Here is a 7,055-nt window from a genome sequence, read left to right as displayed (position 1 = left end):
CACTATATAGGCATGTATAGGAGTTATGGATGGAAGATGTGCAGGTGAATAGTATTGATCGTGTGTGTGCAATGAGGTGAGACGTGTTAGAGACGTGAAGTGGGGAGTTGGGAAAAGATGAGAATCAGACCTTTTTGTTTTACCAAACTTTATCTATTTTTTACGTAAGTTTACTTCATTTTGTGTTCTTCCTTTTTTTCCTTTGTTTTTTGTATTTTATTTTAAAACAATTATGAAGATAAGAAGATTAACCAATATTTCTTACAATATAGGAAAAATATATATTTACATGTACTTTAAAAGATACTAGGAAAGATTCTATAGCTTTCACATTAAAATTCTAATTAAAAGAAAGCTAATATTTTTTTGTAAAATTTCTCTTTCTCTTGATAAATAAAAATGAAATTTGTACTACAAGTATGTGAATATTTTTGTAATTGTTTTTTAATTTAATTAAAAAAATTCAATAAAACCTATTAAGAGTAAGATAAAAGTTTAAAAAATTAAAATTAGACCTAAAAGAAATATTTACACTAAAATAGTATAGAATTTGATTGTGGTAAAAAATTAGTTGTTCACATAAAGGATGAGTGTTCTTCCTTGGTCTACGCGGATCAGGGGCCCAGCTTACGCATGAAACACTCCGCCTGGGGAGTACAGTCGCAAGACCGAAACTCAAAGGAAATGATGGGGGCCTGCACAAGCGGTGGAGCATGTGGTTTAATTCGATACAACGTGCAAAACCTTACTAGCCCTTGACATATGAAAAAGAAAACCTGTCCTTAACGGGATGGTACTGACTTTCATACAGGTGTTGCATGGCTGTCATCATCTCGTGTTGTGAAACCCTCATTTTGTGTTGCTGAGACATGTGCCTAAGGAGAAAGTCTTTACAACTAAAGTAAGCCGAGGAGTCGTGTGACGTGCCAGTGCTACTAATTGAGTTCCAGCACCTAGCTGTGCTATCAGTAAGAAGGTAGCCGACGCCTTTCGAAGCACTTTCTATTTCTAGATAGAAAGGGCCTTTCTCTCTGGTTTAGTAAAGTCAAGTTTTTGGCCTTATCTTTCAGGTGAAGACGACGTCGAGTTGATGGCAGAGAAAGACACGGCAGTCAGGCGAGCCACCCGGTGGTGTGGGACGTAGTGGGTTTAGTACGCCCCGCCCAAACTAACGGCTCCAAAACAAACAAAAAGATGTGTGCCGCACTCTCGAAGGACTGCTAGTGATATACTGGAGAAAGGTGGGGATGACGTCAAGTCCGCATGGCCTTTATGGGCTGGGACACACACGTGCTACAATGGCAATTACAATGGGAAGCAAGGCTATAAGGCGGAGCGAATCCGGAATGATTTCCTCAGTTCGGATTGTACTCTGTAAATCGGGAACATGAAGTTGGAATCGCTAGTAATCGCGGATCAGCATGCCGCAGTGAATATGTACCTGGGCCCTGTACACGCCACCCATCACACCCTGGGAATTGGTTTCACTCGAAGCATCGGACCAATGATCACCCATGACTTCTGTGGCACACTAGTGCCACAAAGGCTTTTGGTGGTCTTATTGCCGCATACCACGGTGGGGTCTTTGCCTGGGATGAAGTCGTAACAAGGTAGCTATAGGGGAACCTGTGGCTGGATTGAATCTTTTGCGATGGAAATGCACTCTTCCCCCAACTTTCCAACATAGGGGGCTAGTTTGCTTCCACTGGTGGCGGGCGGGCGAAGGGTCAAAAGGACACGTAGTCGGGGACGAGTCAAAAATAGAATTGTTCCATTTTCCTTCTTGTTCATCAATCGAAAATTAAGATAAAGCGGGCATACGGTAAGATGTGAAAACATCCGATCCCATTTCAACCTCGATATATGGAATAGTCTTGCGCCATATATACTGAGATTGTTCGGGAGACATGGTCCAAGCTCGGTGAAAAAAAAGCATAAGAAGAGTCCGATAATGGCCGGTCTTTAAAGGCCCTTAAGAAAGAGGCTTAAGTCATCGATGTAAATCCGATAATGCTTTTCTTTTTGCTCCGCGAGCAAGGAGCGAGCTAAGTAAATCTTACTTGAAAATGAGTGAGATTCTATTATTTTTCCGTTATAGTTTTTGTTTTTTCATTTTTTTCCTTTTTCTCCATTATCCCAAAACTTAACATAATATGTATCATTACATCCTCATAATTTTTTTTTTAATTTCTAAAGAACTATCGTTTGTGAATGTAGGTTGTGTCGGGGATATATTGTGCCTAGTAAGTCATTTTCTTTGCATTTTATTCAACGAGACCGAAAACACAACAATGATTTGTTTTATGGACAATTATATTATTTCCAGTCCAAATGAGGTAGTGCCTAATGTCACCGAGAGCGAGTTGGTAGAGGGGCCTGAGATCTTGAGAATGGATCAAGGAAATCCTGATGCTCCTCCAGTCATTCCTCATGTTGAACAGGCTATGGGGGATCTGGATCTAGCCTTGAGAATGGGGCAGCCGAGCCCAACAAAGAAGGCTCTCGAAAGAGAGCTTTCCACCTTTCTTTCTTCCTTTGGAAATAGGGAAGTTAGAAGGGATGTCTTGGAAGGGACAATAAGGAAACTCGACTTGAACAGCGCATCCCCATAAAAGCTTTTTTTTGACATTCCGACAACTTATGCAGGAACTATCCAATAGACCGGTTGACGCTTCCACAACTAAGAAGGCTTTATTAAAAGCTTTAAAAGAGTGGAAATAAGGGGATGCATGAGCGTTGGATAATGGAAAGAAGGTAGAATTGCTCGGGACCTAGTGATCGATTCTTTTTCTTTTATATAGGTTGGGGTGGGCAGCAACTCTACTCCTTGAAGTGAAGAATCGAAAGTCATCGTTCGTTAGACAAGGCCCACGTGCTATGCATCTCTGGTGTTCTACTCGTGGGGAGAGGAATGTTGGAAAGTGGGGTCCTCTCACCTGTGCTCACTTCCGTTTTAGAAGTCAAATTGTATTTCCAATTGGTGCTCAACAGAAGGGTGGAAAAACTCTGAAAGGCGAGACTGATTTAACTCTATGCCCTTCCCTTAGTGCCTCCCTCTAGGCAGGGCTCACAACCAAAGGATGCACGTGGTGAATTTGCCACCATGAAATAAGGATTGGAATGGTTGAGAATAGAGTTTCTTTTTCATTTCCAGCGTAGTTGGCAAGAGCTATAGCAGCTTACGATGCAGTTGATTCAGAAACATACACCAGGGCGGTTTGGTGGGGAGTCAGATCTGGCCAACGGTCCTGTTCCGCTTTATACTAAGAGAGTGTGGTTGGGTCTGACTCTGTTATAGGGCTAGTACGCCGAGCAGCTTCGAATTGTGTTGTGCCGGTGCACAAAGCAAGCACATAATGACTGCGTAAATCTTTGGTCTGTCTATCATTGCCCATGTTAGGCTGACTCCTTTTTTTAGGCAAGAAGACCACTAGTTGAATTATTAAACTATTAAGACTAACTGAAAAAGGGTACTACTCTTCTTTCTCCACTACTGATTTTGACTGAACTGCTAATAGGATAGTAGGGAAAGTTGAGAGTATATCCGGAGAAAGAAAAAAACCTTTTCAGGATGAGACTACGAACCCTAATGGAGCTAATGAGAAAGCAGTAACAGGCCAGTGTAGGCTTGCTCCGCACAGGTTACATATGGGCCTTATATTGATATTCTTTTCAATTTATTTTTCAATTTCTTCGGTCTGGGGTACCGCACAATCCGTTTAGATCTATTTCAGTTGCCAATGAAATGGAATACGGGGAACTCTCCATCTAAGTGGTTAGTCCGGCGAGTCAATTCTCAATGCGATGCATCCGTGATATGGGACAGAGATATGCCCCAACATAGTCCAGTCCTATTAAAGATGGAGTCGAATCAAGAAACTCTTATAGATAGATGGGATAGGAAGGAAGAACCACTGGGAGCGCAACTTTCTTCGTAAAAAAGCTCGTCCTTGTCAATATAGGATTGTCTTTCATTTTGCTTTTACTTATTTTTTTTAAACTTCTCATTTTCTAATTTTTTTTCATTGTCTTTAGTACGATCTGACTTCACACCTCGCGGTGCTTACACCTCTCGCCTATCGGAACACCAACCCAATCTTGAAAACTGAACTGGGTTTGGGGAATGGAAGAACAAGAACATCTTATTTACCACCAAAAATGGTAATATAAGACCCTTCTTCACTCATGCTTGTCATCTGCTCATTAATACTGTCTAGTCAAGTCTTTGTTCTTTTATTCTTAAATATGTGTGCTAACCAGATTCCCCATGTTATATGCGAGGTCACTAAATTTCTCCAAAGAGTGTGTTTATGATCATAATGACCACCTAAAGTTTGATTTCCAGTTGTAGTTTTTAGTTTAGGGTGCCAATGGTAGCATAGTTGCTTAGTCGTCCTTCATCTTATATATTACAATTTAGGTGTTTTTCATATGTCCTTTAGCGGAAAACAGGCTTAATGGACAAATAAGGGATAGGAAAGAATATGTTCTTGAAATCTAGAGAACAGGCGGAAAGAGGTTCATCAGAGCGATAGGGAAAGCTTATAGAGGGGTAGTCTTACTACGACAAGTGAAGCCAGGGTTCCCTTTGTTCGGTGTTGGGGGATGAGAAAGGAATCTATTCGGGAAGCGCTCACCAACCCCTTTACCGATACCAAGGGGAAGTAGGAATTAGACCAATAGGGCACTGCTCTCTGCCTGTCGTAACAACAACAAAATTCCATACCGGAATTTCATTACATCATTCCTTAAACCCTAAAACAGAGACATTGATACAAGAGGAGGCTCGAGATACCTCGAGCGTAAAATACGCTACCATCAGAGAGAAAATAGCCACATCTTAACCCATGGTTGAAGAATGAGGCGATCAAGAAAGTCGTGGGCCTCATAGTACCAGCAGACGACAACTCTGTGGAGCTTTTCGGGTCGAAAACCTGTTCTACATCAGAACCGATCTCAAAACCCTAATATCACCCAATGAAAGAAAGGACTTTCTCTATATCTGTATCTATGAAACTAGTTCCTTCACGTACTTCCAAATCCATCCATCTTACTTACTCAAAAGCTTTGAATATTCTACTCAAAATCTTGCTTCTAGCTTTGGGCACCTCTGACATAAATAGAAATAGCGTATATACAAGGCTAGCCTTTTCTCTCAAGCGTCTTGGTATTGGATCCGCTCTTCTGTTAACATGAACATGAATTAGATTCTATTCTAATTCTTTATTCTAACGAGAATCCCCCACCCGAACCATTCTTAATACCACTAAGCTCTCTCGAATGAATTCGACTCTTTCATCTTTCAAGCTAAACCGGGGGAAAAATCTTTTCCCCAATAAAATGTGCATCTTTATGGCTATATCATCCTGAAGACGAATGCGACAGGAAGAGGTGGCATTTGGAAGTGTTGCTGACTTAACATTTAGGTTTTGTCATAACAAAGCTAGCACTATCTTTACGCACTTAGGCGCACAACATGCCATTAGTAATGATTCTACTACTGTGCCACAAATTCTCAAGGTGGTCCTAAGTGATCATTGTTGTTCATTGGATTCCGGAGGAACTACTTCGTTAGGATTGGGAAATTGCTGCTATTCTTCTTGAATAGCCTGTATTCTACCGTCGAGAGTCACTTTGAAAGTATTACCTAAACTCTTCCAACTGAATATGATAAAGCCTATAAAACATAGAGCTACTATCATTTCTTCATTATAAATTTAGATCTTCTTCAAACTTGATGCACAAATAGATAGAATAGCAGCAAATAGCATCTTTCTAGCCTGCATATTCGTGGAATTCAATCTCATTTAGAAAGCTTGATCTCTATCTTTCAGCAACTGAACGAGAATTGGTTTAAGAATAAGAAAGGACTTTAGAATCGGATGCGCTCGCCCAGCAAGAAAGGCCCTGACCCTAACAACCAAGTATCAAAACGAAAGAAGAGAAAGAAAGGAGAAGATAACTTCGTATTTTGGTAACTCTCTAGGAGTCATGTTTTACCGTGAATGCTATTAATAAATTCTACAACGATAGTCCCTCAAAGTCGGAAAGTAATAACGAAAATAGCTAACCCAATAGTAGATTTCATAGCTGCCACCGTTGTAACCAATGAAGCAAATGATTGACCCATCATATCATCCAAAGAAACATAAAATACCAAAACGTTTGAAAAATACCAAAACGTTCGAATTCATAGCTAATAACATTGATTCAATTGGCATTGACATAATAGGAATATTTTGTCTATTAAGGAGGATTCCCTGAATACCTGAAATAGAGATAATCATAGAAAATGTGACATATTTGATATAATCCATTTCGGGAACGTAGAATGTAAGAGAAATTCAATTGTGAAACAATGCATCATCTCTTCTACTTGAAATATCATTCAATTATTAAAGAAATATGATTTTTTATACTCATGTTTCCCTTCCCATCCTGCTCTGCCAATTGTTGTGCTCCTATCAACCAAACCCTAAAGTGTCGTAAATTCGCCCTGGGGACATTGGGTTTGTTGGCATTATAGGCAAATTTGTTGTTGAAGCGGTTACTAATAGTTTTGACCATCTCACTTGGTCATGGAAGTTCTCCCAAGTTGCGGTGCCACAATCTTCTAACTAGTCGTACCTTCTCCGATTCAATCAGAGGGTTAATCTGTTCAGCCAAGCGATCTTTTTCTTATTTAATCTTTGCCAATTCAAGTTGATCCAAGGCTCTTTCGATCTCGGACCGATCCCCTGGATCTTCTTCAGCCGGGAAGACTTGGTTCTATCGAAGAGCTAACACCCTTTCCAGCGTCTCCGCCGTAAAGAGGAATGTCCTCGATTAAAGAAAGCAGCCAATTGAAGGAATCGAGAAATGGAATGGTCCATGTAAAGAAAATGTTCATAAGAAAGGAAGAAATGTAAAGTTCTACCAATCTCTTGAAAAATCTCTTAAAGGTTGAAGAGAGACGACGAAGGATATTCATGACAATTCGAGTATGATCAGACAACCAAATATCAAACAATAACAGAGCTACTACGATTGTGACAACCATCACATAGCTATTCGTT

The 7,055-nt window shown here is 40.2% G+C and overlaps 1 pseudogene; it reads right to left on the bottom strand.

The window, feature by feature from the left end:
- Nucleotides 1-5,093: 5,093 nt before the first annotated feature.
- Nucleotides 5,094-6,317, bottom strand: LOC138906995 (ATP synthase protein MI25-like; annotated as a pseudogene).
- Between the last annotated feature and the right edge of the window lie 738 nt (nt 6,318-7,055).

Source organism: Nicotiana tomentosiformis, chromosome 1 (genome assembly GCF_000390325.3).
Source record: "Nicotiana tomentosiformis chromosome 1, ASM39032v3, whole genome shotgun sequence".
NCBI classification, from domain to species: Eukaryota; Viridiplantae; Streptophyta; class Magnoliopsida; order Solanales; family Solanaceae; genus Nicotiana; species Nicotiana tomentosiformis.
Note: the sequence above shows the minus strand (reverse complement) of the source record. Positions and strands in the feature narration are given on the sequence as shown.